The sequence below is a fragment of the Choloepus didactylus genome, chromosome 15 (genome assembly GCF_015220235.1).
Source record: "Choloepus didactylus isolate mChoDid1 chromosome 15, mChoDid1.pri, whole genome shotgun sequence".
Classification (NCBI taxonomy): Eukaryota; Metazoa; Chordata; class Mammalia; order Pilosa; family Megalonychidae; genus Choloepus; species Choloepus didactylus.
Window position 1 is genome coordinate 46,866,876 of NC_051321.1, and position 17,508 is coordinate 46,884,383.

Consider the following 17,508-nt stretch of genomic DNA (forward strand, 5'->3'; position numbering starts at 1 on the left):
ATGCCATCATTTCTGCAGTATTGTATTTGTTACACATGCCTGTGTGCGGAAGGGATTTCACAAGGGCATGGACATCTGGAGGTGTGGGGTTCATTGAAGGTTGTCTTGGAGGCTGGCTACCACAGTTACACCCTTTTTTATATGATGAATTTCATAATAAACATTTTTAAAGACAAAACATACAGTGGTAAGCTCATTTTTCTTCGTTAATATGCAGACATCCATTTAAATGTAAATTAATGTAAATGCTGATTGTGTAACTCATTAGTATTGGCTTGAAGAAATGTCAGTGGTATGAAATGTTCAGGGGAGAGGAGTGGGAAGGGCAGTGAAGAAATGAGCTTCAGAAATACTTGAACCAGGATATGGTGTAGAGGTGGGGTTATATGTGCTTACACTTTATTCAAGATCTGGGAATCCTGCTGATTTTGAAGAGAATTAGAGCAAGGGCTGTCTATAGCTTCCTATGCTTACTATGTTATTAAAATCCCTGCCAACTTCACACTTTCTCCCAAGAGCATCTTTGATGAAAAAAAGAGAATCCCCTTCTCACTCCCCACCTTCCCCACACCTAAGGGAGCAGCTGGAAATGACCTAGAGCAAAGTTAGGACAGGAGTTTTAGCTTAAAATTACACACAACTATTGCATTCTATTCCATAACACATATTTGTTTTAATACTAACAACGTTCAAATTACTGATTCATTTGTTTTTTGAATCAGGAATTCTGAATTACTCATTCATTTGCTTAACCTTCCCTCACCAAAGTCTTTGAATAAAATTAATGTTTCTGAAAGGTACATGGTGTTTTCTTCCTGTGATTTTGTGTACTCTTGTCATAACTTCTTGGTGAGTTTGTGGGGCACTGAGTTGAGTCACCTCCTCTCAGCTTTGTGGATCGCAACATCCCTGTGAACAGGTATACCATCCCCCATTTGGGGGGGCAGCCTGGAGGGTCTCTCACTTTTTAATCAAAATAATAAGTGGAGGAGACAGGACTGCAAGCCAAGTGCAAGGGGCCTTTGATGACTTTCCTCAGACTTTGGTACACCAGCATGTTCATACATTGAACATTGGTATCCCTAAACCTCTGTGTGTACAGAATTTTGTTTGTAAGCAGATGCATGGCCATTTCAGGCCATCATCTAAGAGCATCACATGCTCACTAACTAGTTTTTTTTTTTTTTAAATGCAGTTTTATTGAGGTATATTCACATACCGTACAATCATCCATGGTATACAGCCATCTGTTCACAGTACCATCATATAGCTGTGCATCCATCACCCCAATCTATTTTTGAACATTTTCCTTACACCAGAAAGAATCAGAAAAAGAATAAAAAATAAAAAAAAGGAAAAGAACACCGAAATCACCTCCCCCCCATCCCACCCTATTTTTCATTTAGGCTTTGTCCCCATTTTTCTACTCATCCATCCATACACTGGATAAAGGGAGTGCAATCCACAAGGTTTTCACAATCCTATTGTCACCCCTTGTAAGCTACATTGTTTTACAATTGTCTTCAAGAGTCAAGGCTACTGGGTTGGAGTTTGGTGGTTTCAGGTATTTACTTCTAACTATTCCAATATATTAAAACCTAAAAAGTTTTATCGATATAGTGCGTAAGAATATCCACTAGAGTGACCTCTTGACTCCCTTTGACATCTCTCAGCCACTGAAGCTTTATTTCGTTTCATTTCGCATCCCCCTTTTGGTCAAGAAGATGTTCTCGGTCCAACGATGCTGGGTCCAGATTCATCCCCAGGGATCATATCCTGCGTTGCCAGGGAGATTTACATCCTTGGGAGTCAGGTCCCACGTAGGGGGGAGGGCAGCGAGATCACCCACCGATCCTTAACTAGTTTTGATGCTGTTTCCATTTTTATTTGTGGAGCAATGTCTTTGCCAGTATATCCTACTGTATTTCACATTTTATAAAAATGAATGGAGCATCCTCAACAGCAACTGGTAGATGACTTTGATTGAGGCAAAGATAAAAATCACAAAGGGTGCCATATGATGCTTGTTTTATTTCTGATGGCCAATTGTGGGTGCTTTTGAGAAAAAAAGGAAAGAGGAAAAAATAAGTGAGTGTATAAAATGCCAAAAATACATTAAAGGTTATTGAGGTTATTGTGTCTAAAAGGGAATTATAATTACTAATAGTAATTTATAGTAATTGATAATAATTTTAGTATTAGTATTGGTAATAATGCTTGTTTTCTAACTCTCAGGGAATCAACTACAACCCCCATCTCCTCATACCATATCATGGGAAGGGGTAGTTTGACTTTTGCACACCAGTTCATTTGGCTTTGGGGTCTGTGTGGTTCTAAGAATGTATCTGGATGCCTTGTAAGTGTGGTCTCAGAAATCTGAAGTCAAGGTGAATCCCAGGTCCCTTTTGTTTGAGTGGAAGGGCTACATCACTGCCCTGAAATTGCCGTGAATTGAAAGAATCTCACTGAGGGATTTCTCTCTAGAAGTTCCCACAGTTGTCCTCCACGTAAATCTGTGGTCAGATCTTTTCTTCTTCTTTTATTTTTCCTGTGTGTGTGTGTTTTTTTTTTTTTTTAATCTTTATAGCAGTGTTAAACTAGGGGGTTGGCGTATATTAAGGACATTTTCTCAACTGAAATAGTGTTAATTAAAAAAAAAATCCTTGGTGATAACATGTTGTTTTGCTAATTCTTGCAGGGCAAGTTCAGCATGAATGACCCCTGAACTGCCTCTGGGCATCTGTAGCCATTCGTCTTTGTGTAGGAGAAAGAAGACGGCCATCTACTTCAAAGGTGAGCAAAGATTTCTACGGGGCTTTTTATTATCAAAATTTTAAAACATACTGAAGGTTAAAAGAATGTACAAGGAATTCCTGTATACCCACTACCTAGATTTAGCAGTTGTTAGCATTTTCCCTTGACGCATTTTCTTTCTGTGTTTGTATGTGTAGGTTTGTATATTTTTCTCTTGAAATGTGTGAAAGTAAGTTACAGACATCATAACATTTTATCCTCAATACTTGGGGATGCAGTGGAAAATAAGGACATTCTCCACTGTGTGGCATTTTAGGACATTCATAAACTATGTGACACAGAATTGTTCGGTTAAATACAGTTAGGATTTCCTATTAAAGGGTTTAACTTTGAGTTTATGCTCTTTTCAGAGCTGATATAAAGTCAGATTTTAAAGATCTTTTAAAGAGTGATTTATTTAATAGACAGGTACAAAACATGAATTTGTTTGATATGAGAAACATCTGAATATAGAGGAGTAGAATTTGCACTATTCACATGTCTGTTTAAGAGAGAGGGATTACTGTACTTTCTTCATTCCTTGGTAATCTGCCTACCCTTCTACTTCTGATGTTTTATAGTCAAGTCAGGGAATCACCATCCAGTGGTGACCAGTCTCTGCAATCTAATGTGAACTCAAGGTCTTAATTGATTTTTTTAACCTGTACTTGTAGGAGAGTGTGAAAAGAATATGAGGTGGTAATGTGAAGTGGAGGTTAATATGTTAAAATCATCATTACCGAGATTCACAATGATTCTCAGCTGCATAACTTGACTCCTGAGTTGAAACTTTACATAAAATCTGAAAGATATATTCAGCTATAATTACAGTTGTAGATTATTACACATTAGAGCCAATTACACAACCAGTTTTTACGACTACAGTTCTTGCAGTGTCTGTCGACTGTTCTGCGTTCTCATCTCAGTCACGTTTTATTTATGGTGACTTCTTTAAGTGTCCTGTGTAGTGAAGCATTTCTTTATAAGCGTTTATGAACTAGAATTGTCCATTTAGTGCATACTTTAAAAGAATTCTATTTAAATGAGCCATTGGCAGCAGTGGCTTCCTATGTTCTCATTTCTGATTTAGACCAACAAGTTAGTGATGGCAGTAAGGTTTCTTGGAAAGATGCTGGCATACAGAAGGAGCTGAGACTGGAATCATAGGTAGCTCATTAGAATGATCTAGTTTGCTGTTTTACCCTTTGGATTCTGTCTAGTTGTGCTTTGACAATATGGAAAGGAATCACTAGGGAGCCACAGGGGCCAAAAGGGGCTTTAGGGAGTGGACAAAGATAAAGACTTACTAGGGAGGGCAGGTGGGGCCCTCTCTGGGGACCTCAGTTGGCTCTCTGGCCCTGGACCACTAGGATATGGATATTTTAAAGTTTTCTATTACAGTAGAAAATGCACATATTATAAGTGTATAACTTGAAGAATTTCACAAACTGAACACACCCATGTAACCAGCACCCAGATCAAGAAATGTGGTATTACCAACACACCCTCATGGCCTCCTTCTAGACACTAACCCTGCTCCATGGGTAACTCTCCTGGCTAATAGAAGCATAAATTAGTTTTACCTGTTTTTTGGTTCTTTACGTGTGTGTGTGTGTGTGTGTGTGTGTGTGTAACAGAGATTATATTCTTTTGTGCTGGCTTTTCTCATTCAGCAGTGTATTAGTGAGATTCTTCCATGTTGTTCAATATGGTTAGAGATTGTTCATTTTCACTGCTATAGAGCCTTCCATTGTGTGTGTATACCACAGTTTATTCATTCTACTAGATGCAGGTAATGTTTTAGGGGTTCATCCTCCAGCAGCAGTGGGAATTTAATAAGGATCTGCTAAGAAAGTTGTGAGGGGAGAGGTGCATCAATATGGCGGCGTAGAAAGGAGTGGAAGTTAGTTAGTCCCCTGGAACAACTAATAAACAACCAGGAACAACTAGTAAATAATCTGGAATAACTGCTGGGGGACAACTGTGACTGTCCACACATTGTACACCAACTTGGATTGGGAAGAATGTCTGAGATTGCAGCATAAAATCTGTAAGTAAAAGCTGCAGAACTGCGCCGGGAGCCCCTTCCCCCCATAGCAGGCCGAACGGCAAAACCTCGCTGTGGTAGAAAGCAGCGCTCTCTGACCAAGCGAATATACCTCAGTCCAGTTCCAATTGGGATTTTAATTAACAAATGTGAACTGCTTAATATAAGCTACGAATCCCCAATAGGCAGACAGAGGCTTTTAGTGAGGACTGACGTTAAAGAAACAGAAGACTCCGCTGTCCTGGGAGGGGGACTCCAGAAGACCAGGTGTTAACTCTGGCTGATGAGTGAAATCGGGGGTCTGTGGACTGGCTCTGAAAGGGAGATTTTGGTGCCTTTTTCTCTCTCTCAACCTTAGCTGCTCAGTGGAGAAAACCTCAACTTCCCTGAGAGGAAGGAGGTGGTGCCCAGCTCTACTACCAGCCTTCCATTCAGAAGCAGACCCCAGAGCCCAGGGGGAAACAGCCAAAACAGAAACTAAGTGGGCCACACCTTCTTACACCAGTCAGGAATGACAGGCTGATAGGCACCACATGCTGGGCAGGTTAGGAAAAGCATAGAGGCTAGAGACCTCACAGGGTGTATCAGTCTTCTAAGAAACACCCTCAGGAGAACCTGACACTGAATATTGCCCCCTTTTGGGACCTGAGCTAGTTCTGGTCTGGGAAAACCTAATTGGAGTAACCAAGGAAACCATATGCCTAAACAATAGAAAACTGCAATTTATACTAAGAAACAAAGATATGTCCCAATCAAAGGAACAAACTTACACTTCATCTGAGATACAGGAATTGAAACAACTAATGCTAAATCAATTTAAAAAGTTTAGGAAAGATATGGCAAAAGAAATGAATGGTATAATGAAAATGCTGGGTGAACATAATGTAGAAATCGAAAGTTTGATAAAACAACTGGCAGAATCTGTGGAAACGAAAGGCACAACACAAGAGATAAAAGGAACAATGGAAGCATACAATAGCAGATCCCAAGAGGCAGAAGAAAACACTCAGGAACTGGAGAACAAAACACCTGAAATCCTACACACAAAAGAACAGATAGGAAAAAGAATGGAAAAATATGAGCAACATCTCGGGGAATTGAATGCCAACATGAAATGCATGCATGTACGTGTCATAGGTATCCCAGAAGGAGAAGAGGAGGGAAGAGGGGCAGAAGCAATAATGGAGGAAATAATCAATGAAAATTTCCCATCTCTTACGAAAGACATAAAATTACAGATCCAAGAAGCACAGCGTACCCCAAACAGAATAGATCTGAATATGCCTACACCAAGACACTTAATAATCAGATTCTCAAATGTCGGAGACAAAAAGAGAATCCTGAAACCAGGGATCCATCACAGACAAAGGAAGCTGGATAAGACTAAGTGCGGATTTCTCAGTAGAAACCATGAAGGCAAGAAGGAAATGGTGTGATGTATTTAAAAATACTGAAAGAGAAAAACCACCAACCAAGAATCCTATATCCGGCAAAACTGTCCTTCAAATATGAGAGAGAGTTTAAAATATTCTCTGGCAAACAGACAATGATAGAGTTCGTGAACAAGATACCTGCACTACAGGAAATACTAAAGGGAGCACTACAGACAGATAGGAAAAGACAGGAGTGAGAAGTTTGAAACACAGTTTTGGGTGATGTTAGCACAGCAATGTAAGCACACTGAAAAAAGATGACTGTGAGTATGATTGAAAGAGGAAGATTAGAAGCATGTGGGACACCAGAAGGAAAGAGGAAAGATAAAGACTGGGATTGTATAACTCAGTGAAACCTAGAGTGCTCAACAATTGTGATAAAATGTACAAATATGTTTTTACATGAGGGAGAACAAATGAATGTCAACCCTGCAAGGTGTTAAAAATAGGGTGGTATTGGGGGAAAAATATGATCAATGCAAACTACAGTCTATAGTTAACAGGAACATTGTATTATGCTTCCTTTAATGTAACAAAGGCAATATACCAAAGCTAAATGCATATAAGAGGGGTACATAAGGGAGGGATATGGGATTCTTGGCATTGGTGATGTTGTCAGATTCTTTATTCTACTTTAGTTTAATGCTATCTTTCCTTTTGTTGCTTCCTAGCTGTCATGTCTTTTTTCTCTCTTTCTTTTTTCTTTTTCTTGTATCTTTCTACTTTCTTTGACTCTTCCTCCTCCTTTGTGGAAGAAAAGGAGACGTCCTTATATAGATAGTGGTGATGGTGGTGAATACATAAATATGTAACTATACAGGGAACCACTGATTGTTTACTTAGGACAGAAAATATGGTGTGTGAACAAAACTGTCTGTTATAGTTTGCTAATGCTGCTGGGATGCAAAACACTAGAAGTGGATTGGCTTTTATAAAGGGGGTTTATTTGGTTACAAAGTTACAGTCTTAAGGCCATAAAGTGTCCAAGGTAAGTCATCAACAATTAGGTACCTTCACTGGCGGATGGCCAATGGCGTCCAGAAAACCTCTGTTAGCTGGGAAGGCACGTGGCTGGCATCTGCTTCAAAATTCTGGTTTCAAAATGACTTTCTCCCAGGACGTTCCTCTCTAGGCTGCAGTTCCTTAAACATGTGACTCTCAGTTGCTCTTGGGGTGTTTGTCTTCACTTAGCTTCTCCAAAGCAAGAGTCTGCTTTCAATGGCTGTCTTCAGACTGCCTCTCATCTGCAGCTACTCTCTCAGCTTCTGTGCATTCTTCAAAGTGTCCCCTTTGGCTTTAGCAAGCTTGCTCCTTCTGTCTGAGCTTATATAGTGCTCCAGTAAACTAATCAAGGCCCATGCTGAATGGGTGGGGCCACACCTCCATGGAAATTATCTAATCAGAGTTATCACCCACAGTTGGGTGGGGCGCATTTCCATGGAAACAACCTAATGCACACATTCCAAATTAATCCCCACTAACATGTCTGCCCTGACAAGATTGCATCAAAGAACATGGCTTTTTCATGGTGTACAAACCGGTACACCGTCTTAAAAAAAAAACCGGGTTGATGTAGAAACCCTGAGGGTACTACATTGAGTGAAATAAGTCAGACACATAAGGACAAATATTGCAGGGTCTCACCGATATGAACTAATTATAGTATGTAAACTCATAGACATGAAATATAAGTTACCAGGATATAGAGTGAGGCTAAACAATGGGGAGTGGTCGCTTATTATGAGCAGAATGTTCAACTAGGTTGACTTCAGTGTTTGGAAATGAACAGAGGTGATGGTAGCATGTTATTGTGTGAATCACTAAGAGTACTGAATAGTGTGTTAATGTGGTGGAAAGGGGAGCTTAGAGTCGTGTATGTCACCAGAAGGAAAGTTAAAAGATGGGAATGTATAAAACAGTGAATGTTGTGGTGGACAATGTCTGTGATTAACTGCACAAATATTAGAAATCTCTTTCATGAACTGGAACAAATGTATGGCACTATAACCAGAAGTTAATAATAGAGGGGCATATAGGGAAAAAAATATACCTATTGCAAACCATACATTACAGTTAGTAATATTTTAACAAATACGCTATACCAATACTATGAGTCAATAATGGAGGGGGGTCGTTAGGGGTATGTGAGGATTTGAGTTTCCTTTTTTGTGTGTATCTATTTCTTTTCTGGAGTAATGAAAACGTTCTAAAAATTGGAAAAAAATTAATTGTGGTGATTGTGGATGCACAGCTGTATGATGGTACCATGGACAATTGATTGTGCACTTGGGATCTTTGGTTAATTATATGGTATGTGAACAATTGCAGTAAAATTAAAAAAAAAAAAGGACCTGCTGACCTTCTGCCCTCACCATGGCTACAGTGGACGTAGTCCCAGTTTGCCCAGGATAGAAAGGAGGAATCCAGATAGCAGGTAGAAGATTGAGACATACTTGGGAGGTGTGTGTGTGTGTGTGTTTTCTTCCAGTCCTGAACATATTCCTTGTACCTCTCCTGGAATTCACCATGTCCCTTTTCACTTTGTTCACTGCTGACACATGTTTTTACATCCTCTTCTGTACCTTTATTACTCTGTCTATAGCCCCTCGGGAGGCTGTGCAGAATATATCAAACCACATTTAGTCAGTGAATACTTGAAGTTCAAGAGGCATTAGGTGTTGGATGAGGGGCAAAGAATTAAAATCACGGGCTTGCCTGTGTTGTGTTGATGGATTCACAGGTACAGATATGGGCCACATCCCCGGAAACATGTTGTACTGTAGAATTCAGGAGTGTAAATTCAAAGGCCTGCAGGGGCCAGGAATAGAGTATGAGTGAAGTTAGCAAGTGTGGGCAATAAAGAGTCATGGGCACTGTACAGAAGGAGTGTATTTGCCCTGCCCAAATTCTGGCCCAACAAAACATGTCTGGCTGAATTTGCCAAGTCCACCAATTTTGCAACCTTTAGGGAATAGTGTTCATTTTAAGAAAGTGGGTTCCATGGGACTTGGATGTTTTTATTCTTTTATTTCAGAGGTCAGCAAATATGGCCCACAGGACAAATCCTGTTTTTGTAAATAAAGTTTTATTGAAACACAGTCATGCTCATTTTTTTTTGTTTTGTTTTGTTTTTACATATCATCTGTGGCTGCTTTTGCACTATAACTGTGCATTGAGTAGTTCTGAAAGACAACAGAGTTGAATAATTTAGACAGAGAATGTATGTCCCTCAAAGCCTAAAAATATTTACTGTCTGATCCTTTACAAAAAAAGTTTGCCAACCCCTGCTTTACTTTATAAAAGCACAAGGACACAGTAATAATAACCTCTGAAGGTCATGTAATAACCTGAGCCCATTACATTTAGTGTGAGTAGTTTTCATTCATTCATTCATTAATCCAACAATTATTTACAGAATGCCTACTGCACGTCAGGCATAACATGATGGTAATCACATATGGTTCTTGCCTTTGTGGAATTTATGAGATTCCTGTGAACTTGAACTCCCATTCTAAGATTGTATTTTCCATGAATCAGCACAGAAGTGTAATATGGATTTTACAAAACTGGAATTACCAGATCCTCAATTTAAAACTAATATGCCAGCTATATTTATTAATTAGTCTTATAGCATTCTTTCTTTGGTGACCTTAGACATCAGAAGGGTTTTTGAGGTATTATTTCTTTTTTAAGACCCACTTCTCTTAAAAAGCCAATCCTCGGAATTTGAGTTTTTTCCTCTTCTTTTTTTCTGTAAATTTTCCTGAAAGTAGCAGAGGCACACAGTATCATGCTCTAAATTCAGAACTCTATTCTGAGAGGCATCAGTACATGGTTGATGTTGGTGATAAGGGGTTATTTTCTCTTTTTTTCCCTTTTCTTTTTAAAAAATATATTTTTTATTGTGGGATATCTTTATGTTTTCAGAAAAGTTGCAAGCATAGTGCAGAGAATTCCCATCTTCCCTCAGCCAGTTTTTCCCTATTGTTTTCATCTCACATACCATGGTACATTTGTCAAAACTAAGAAACCAATACTGGTATATTGCTATGAACTAAACTACAGATTTTTTTCAGATTTCACCACCTTTTCCACTAATGCCCTTTTTCTATTCCAGGATGCAATCAGGATCCAATATTACATTTAGTGATAATCCTTTATTGTTTGCATTTTTTTCCTAGTGAAAAGCATTTAATAAACCAAAATAAGGAGACCAAACCTTTGTTTCTCCCTTTCACTTACTTTTCAGTTTTTCTGAGTCTGCATATGTAACTGCTCCATATCAAACCCGGAAAAAAGATTGGATGCTACTATGCAAATTTAGATCAGTCTGTGGCTCCCGGCCTTCCCCACAGGGTTTTGTGACCATGTCCTGACTCTTAGGAGGAACTGCAGGGCTTTGCTCCTAGACCAGGCGTTAATCAGCTGAGCCCCTTAGTCAGTCGGCTGATGCCAGACAGCAAGAGCCCAGCCATGGAATTGGGGAGCTTAGTGATTGACTTCACAGGTCATCATGCTTTGACTCAGACGGAGCTGAGGTTTTGAATTCTTAACTCTACCAATTATGTGAGCACAGGTTCTTTAATTTTTCAAGTCCTTAGTTTCCCGATCTGTAAAATGGAAGTAATAATCACGCCTAGGTGGAACGTAATAGAAATGAGGTGTGTAAAATTCCTGGCACAGAGTGGGCCTCCAATGAACAGGGGTTTTTATTTTATGTAATAGTCCTCTTTTCAAGAGGAGGAATGAGTGTTAATTAGTTAGGTTGTTAATTAGTTAACTGGAATGAGGGATGTGGAAGGATGTACAACAAAAGATGGGGGACTGCCTTGTCAGAAAAGGTAAAAATGTTATAAGAAAGTAACAGCTCAAGATGTCACTAGGTAGTAAAAACACAGTGTAGGCTGTGAATGGTTAGAACATGTGGAAAGAAGAAAGAGTTCTGAAGATTTGTGGTGTCAGAAGAGGCTTTGCCAAAGGTGAGGGAACAGGAATGGGCTTGGAATGGGTAATTTGCCTCTACTCGGATAACACACTGGCAGGCTAACAGGTGGACCTGTGTTTGGTGAGTTGTAGCGGCTTTCCCAGCGTGGCTGTCTCAGGTGAGGGGTACGGCCTGTTGTTGGGAAGAAACATTTTCTCTCTTAGCTAACTGGTCTGGAGATGCAAGTAATAATCATCTAATGCATTCAGCCTCATCCCTGTGATTGGTGGTAGGTAGTTGGATGTAGAGATGGTACCAGCCACCCCCCTGTCCCATATGTGTTCCTCCCAAAGCTATAAAACAGTATTCTTGTCTGGAGAAGGGATGTTTTTTAGTTGGTTTAGGGTCCTTTGATATCTTTGGCACCAGTCTGTAAAACTCCTTAGCACTTGACTTAGGAGTTTCTACATCTTGACAGTATGGAAACCTTACTCAATACAAGAACTTTCAAGAGATGTCCTCATTAGGCAGAAAAATTTGATAAACACTTACTCTACATAATCTGATGGTTATTTCAGTTTTAAGGAAAATGTAGGGTGACATACACATGAATTACAGTTTTAAAGGTCCTAATTGTTTTAGATACAGAAAGACCAGACTGTTTGAAGGCAGCCTTGTCTAGAAAAAGTGCTTACCAAGCAAGACAAGCAAACCTCTAATTTTATGTCACTTTAATAATAAATAGTAAACCTCAACAGAGAAAGAGCAGTAAAATTTTGAAATATAGTGTAACAAATTAATCTGACCCTGTTCGTATGGTTACTTGTTTGTTTACTCAAGACTGTAAAAGTTCTTTTCTTTTTAATAGGAGTTATAGGGGTTGTTATAATGAACATAGAAAATATAGAAATCCTTCTCATATTTCTTTAAGGAATGTGAAATTTATTTTTGTTTTTTTTTTTTAAATTTGTTTTTAAAATCTTTTTAACTCGATTAACACTTTATACGTGCTCATTTATGTTTTACGCGTGGACATGGAGGCTATGACTGTCTGCCTCTTTACCACGTCCATGCTGCACTGAGATAAATCAAAAGGAGATGCAGTTGAATCATATCAATAAGCCATCATAAGCCGAGATGACTGCATTGCCTTCTTTTAGCCCAAGAAGTCTTTTATGAAGTGTGATTTGACATTTATTTGGATATTGTAGTTGCAGTTATTTAGCTGAATATAGTAATTTGAAGATGTTAAAATTCATGAAGCCCAGTGATATAACACGTCACCGTAGGAACCATAAGACATCAAATAGAATGCTATTTGCTACTTTTCGAGGCAGTGATCTGGGTGACCAGTAGTGCTGCCTTCTGAAATCTAAGTCTCTCTTAAGAATTTGCCTGAAGGAACCAAAGAGAAGGAATGTCCTATTCATTTTGTCTGATGGATAGACGTCGGTCGGTCTGTCTCTGTCTATCTATCTACTATCTATCTATGTATCTGTTTGTCTACCTACCTACCTATTCATCTATCTCTGCACTTATTTATCTATATGTTTTCTAAAGATTTAAGAGTAGGTTCTATACACGCTGCTCTAACTCGTAACACTTCTATATACATTTCCTGAGAACAAGGACTCTCGCTTACGTAACCACCCTAAGTACTGAATGAACTTTTGACAAATGACTTAACCTCTCTGTGCTCCAGTTTCCTAAACTGTGTCATAGAGATAAACCTGATAGGGTTCTGGGAAGGATTAGATTAATGGGTATTTGTAGGGCACTTAGACCAGTGTCTGATGCCTGCTAATCTCTATTGGTTGTTGTTTTTCATCTTTAAAACGGCCCTGCCAGCAGAGGAGCGTCATCTTCATTTAATAGATGAAGAAATGGAAGTCCAGAGATAGATGGTCTGTAAGGTGGTACCAGTGCTCAGTCAGGTCTGAGTATCCCGTCTTGCCTCTGTGTTATGATTTGTTGGCATTTGCAGTAGTAATAAATTAAGGGAGCAGAGAAGAAAACCCTCCTACAAAATAGGCTTGCTGTTTTGAAGTATCTAGATGTACAAGAAGGGCAGCACTACACGCATATTTTACTTGCAAGTTGAACTTTAGCTTCGCATACAAAGACTGCCCCCAGGCATATTTAGGGAAACATTTACTGTTAAACTGTGAGGAAATTCACGCTGGCATTGCTCCATCCTGCTGAGCACATGCTTGGGACAATCACTCTTACCCAGGGTTGGCACTTACTTGGGAAATGTTTGCTGATTCTGTCATCAGATTCAGTATTCTGAACTTTGAGGAAACAGATTTCTGTGGTCCAGAAGTGATTTGACCGTGTTATTAGTATGGTGTGAAGACATAATTTCTGACTCTGAGAGGCTTGGACCACCCCAGAATGCTGCTTCCAAGGTCATTAGCAGCTTTATCTAGAAATAGATACCATTTTCCTCATTAAGAATACTTTCCCATGTTTGTTGAGAATGTTTGGTGGAGAAGTTATTCAAATGACTTAGGGATGGAAGCTTACTCTTGGGATTCAGATTCTGGCGCGATCCAGGCAGATATCCAGGGAGGGTCATTGTGTTTTTGGAGGACAGTGACAATGTATACTTTGTGTTTACTGTGGACTCATTTTATTGGAAATTTGAAGTATCTCTGTGGGTAATCTGTGATGCACCCTAAAAATATGCAGCTATAAGAGCAGGGAAAAACAGCCGAAAACACAGTTTTGCCTGTTGCTGCAGTGCTTTTGAGGAAAAATGGTGCCATTCAGTGTTCACGAATCTTGCTTCATGGCCAGACCCACCCACTCATTGCATGGAAAACTCTACCCTCCAATTGCCTTTGCTTGCTTCACAGCCATGTGCCTGGTATGTAGGAGGTGCTCGAATCTTTCTTGAGTAAAGGAATCTGTCTGAACTGTTCCTTTGCCCTCGTTTTCAGTTTTTTTTTTTTGACAAGAAATTCCTTACCATGTAGATGTCAAGAGTTTCAGCTCTGAGTTTTATGTTGGTTATCAAGTTATGTCTGTGTCTAAACATACCGTATTATGTTTTTGTTGTTTCTCTGGAGGGAGGTTTTTTTTGAGTATTTATTCCAACACCTGGTTTTACAATGATATTTGTATTCTAAATAACAATACCTATTCAGAGAGTAAAAGGGATTAGCTACTTATTCTGTAGGAACTTCCTTCAATTTGCCAAATGCTTGTGGGAATCCTAATAAGTTCTTAAATTTATCCCACTTATGCTGTTGTTAGCTCCTTGGGAGCTTTTTGCCTTGCTGAGTAGTCTGAGACTGAATATTAATAGTATCTTCATTGCCTTTAACTGGACCATATTTTATAGTTGGGGAAAGAGACCCAACCTTATTTCCTGTAATGTCACCAACAAAAATTGTAACATTACTGTTCACTATGTGGCAGACACTGCCCTGAGTGTTATTGTTCACCATCCTATTTGATCTTCTCAACAGTGCTGTGGTCATTATTTTGCAGATGCAGAAACCGAGGCACAGCCAGGATGTGGCAGAGCTGAGTGACCCACAGCCCTGCTCCTAGCAGTTACCTTAGTGCACTGCCAACTGGTGGGGGCCAGTGTCCAGGCTGGGGCTGTTAAGCTGCATGCACATTAGAATCACTTGAGGGCTTTAAAAATACTCCATGTCCAGGTACCTTCACCCCACTGCTTACATTTGTGATTAGTTGGTCTGTAATCTCAGATGAAGTTACTGTGCAGTCAGGATTGAGAACCTACAGACTACAGCAGTGGTTCTCAAAATTTGGTCCTCTGACCATTGGCACCAACATCACCTGGGAATGTGTTAGAAATTGGAAATTCATGGGCCTTAGCCCAGATCTACTGCATTGGATCTCTGGGGTTAGAGCCGAGCAGTCAGTGGTTTAATGAGCACCCCATGTGATTCTTATGCACACTCAGGTTTGAGAATCATTGAGCTCCAAAACTCGATTTGGCTCATTTCTCTCTAGACTCCTACTGACATCCTTAGTGCCCACTGTATTGTATATCTCAAGCACACTTTGGGCATGCCATGTGTGCTCTCTTAGTCCTGCCTCTGCTACTTTTTTGTTCTTTGTCACTTTGCTCAAGTTACTTAACTTCCCTGGGGCAGTTCCTTCATCTCTATAAAGGGGGTAAACTTACTTGCAGAGTTGTTGTAGATGGGGAATGATTAGACACGTGAAACTATTCGGTAAGTTGTCAAGTGGCATACTAATGACATAGTAAGTCTTTCTTACTCATTTCTATTTAGTTTTTGTCTTTTTTTGAAGTTATAAATGACTGCTTTTTTAAAGAGTTATTTAGTTCAACAAGGCCTCTTATGAAAAATGTAAGTCTTATTTATGCTAATGCTCTTCTCCTTCCTCCATTTCTTATTACCCAGAGAGATCTACTCTCAACTCCTTTATCAAATTTTGTTGGGGGGGTGGTGGAAAGGGGATACTTCCTGTACTGGTGAGTTATTACTGCATAATAAACTACCTCAAAACTCAGTGGCATGAAATTAACAATCACTTTTTTAAGAAACTCTTTATTGTAGTAACATACATGCAATTCAGAATTACCCATTTTAATTACATTCACAATATTGTGCTACCGTCACCAACACCCATTACCCCAAATTTTCATTGCCTCAAACAGAAACTATGCACACGTTAAGCAATAACATCCCCTTCCCCTTACTAATCCCCCTTCCCCCAGTAACCTAATTTTGCTGTCTCTATAAGTTTGCATGTTTTAAGTTTTTCATGTAAGCAAGATCATACAATATCTGTCTTTCTGTGTCTGGCTTATTTCACTCAACATTATGTCTTCTAGGTTCATCCATATTGTAACGTGTATCAGAACTTTATTCCTTTTTATGGCTGAATAATATTCCACAGTGTGTATATACCACATTTTGTTTCTCCATTCTTCTGTTGATCAACACTTGGATTGCTTCCATATTTTGGCTATTGTGAATAATGCTGCTATGAACATCGGTATGCAAATATTTGTTTGAGTCCCTGCTTTCATAACAATCACTTTTTATTGCTCACAAGTCTGAGTTGGCTGGAGTTCGACTGATTTCTGTGGGGCTTGGGTGGGTGCATCACTAGGACTGCTCTGCCTCTTTCTAAGGTCTGTGTGTTGGCTGGGCATCTCTGCCCCCCATGTCTCTCATCTTTCTTGGATCAAGGGGTAGCCAGGGCATGTTCTTCTCATGGAGGTGGTAGATGCACAGGCAGGTGAGTGGAAACATGTGAAGCCTCTTAAGGACTAGACTAAGGATTTTTAACTGTCATTTCTGCTTACATGCCACTGGCTATAGAAAGACACAGGCAAGCCCAAAGTCAAGGGTTAAGGAAGGACACTCGGCCCACAATGAGGCCATCGCAGGGGCTTGGATGCAGAGAGAGATGGAGGATCTACTTGACTTCCCATCTCTAGATACTCTCATGTTGCTTCTTTTTTATTTTTCTGTTTCAGGCATCGTCTAGTGAACTCTTGTTACTGAAGGTGAAGATACAACTCTCAGCTCTCTTCCCCTGCCTCCTCTGCACACATGTATAATTCCCTTCCTTTCATTTTCTCAATATATGTATATCATAATTTTGGTTAGATCACTTTTGGTATTTATATGATATTATATAACAGAAGATGAGTCACACTTTCCTGCACACAAATTTTATTTTCCCTGATTTAATAATTGTCTTGTTTAAAAAATTTTGTTTTGTTTTGTTTTCTATGTACCTACCACTAATGTAACCACAAAGAGCCTTCCATGTGAATCTTCTGTCAATACTTTAAGATTCTTTTGAGTGTTCTATCCATTTCGTCTTCCTGAAGAAATCTCTCCTAGAGCCTTATGTGACTGTGACCAATATCTTGGGACTCTTCCTTCAACACTATTCTGAGGATTTCCTTTATCTTACTTCTGTACTGGCACCCCTGTTTCCCTCGTCCCATGTCTTCCTTTTTGGTTTACTCCTTCATTTTGGGAGAGCGCATCTTCAGGAAGCTTCCTGAGAAATAGTACATGGGAGGTAAGATTTTGGGTTGTTATGTATCTGAGAATGTCATGTTCCCATTGGATTTATAGTATGGCTGTCGAGTTCTGGCTTGGAAATCACTTAACCTCAGGGAAGCGAAGGCCTTGCTTATTGACTTCTGGCTTCTAATGTTGTTGGTGAGGAGTCTAAGACCTTCTGATTCTCAGTCCTTTGTAAGTGACTTGTTTTTCCTACTTTTTTCTTCAGGTCCTTGTTTTTTTTATCTTCAGTGTACTGAAATTTTATGATGATATTCCTTG

At 39.4% G+C, this 17,508-nt stretch overlaps 1 protein-coding gene across 10 annotated transcripts in view; it reads left to right on the forward strand.

Annotated features, from left to right (window-relative positions):
- Positions 1 to 17,508, forward strand: part of SGMS1 (sphingomyelin synthase 1) — a 361,911-nt gene that overhangs the window by 36,928 nt on the left and 307,475 nt on the right. For 9 of the 10 annotated variants that reach the window (XM_037804108.1, XM_037804103.1, XM_037804105.1 and 6 more), the window contains exon 2: positions 2,699 to 2,793. The gene's annotated coding sequence lies outside the window, so the exon portion shown is untranslated. Of the gene's footprint in view, positions 1 to 2,698; positions 2,794 to 16,685; positions 16,716 to 17,508 lie in introns of all 10 variants that reach the window. The other variant, XM_037804106.1, reaches the window with a different exon arrangement.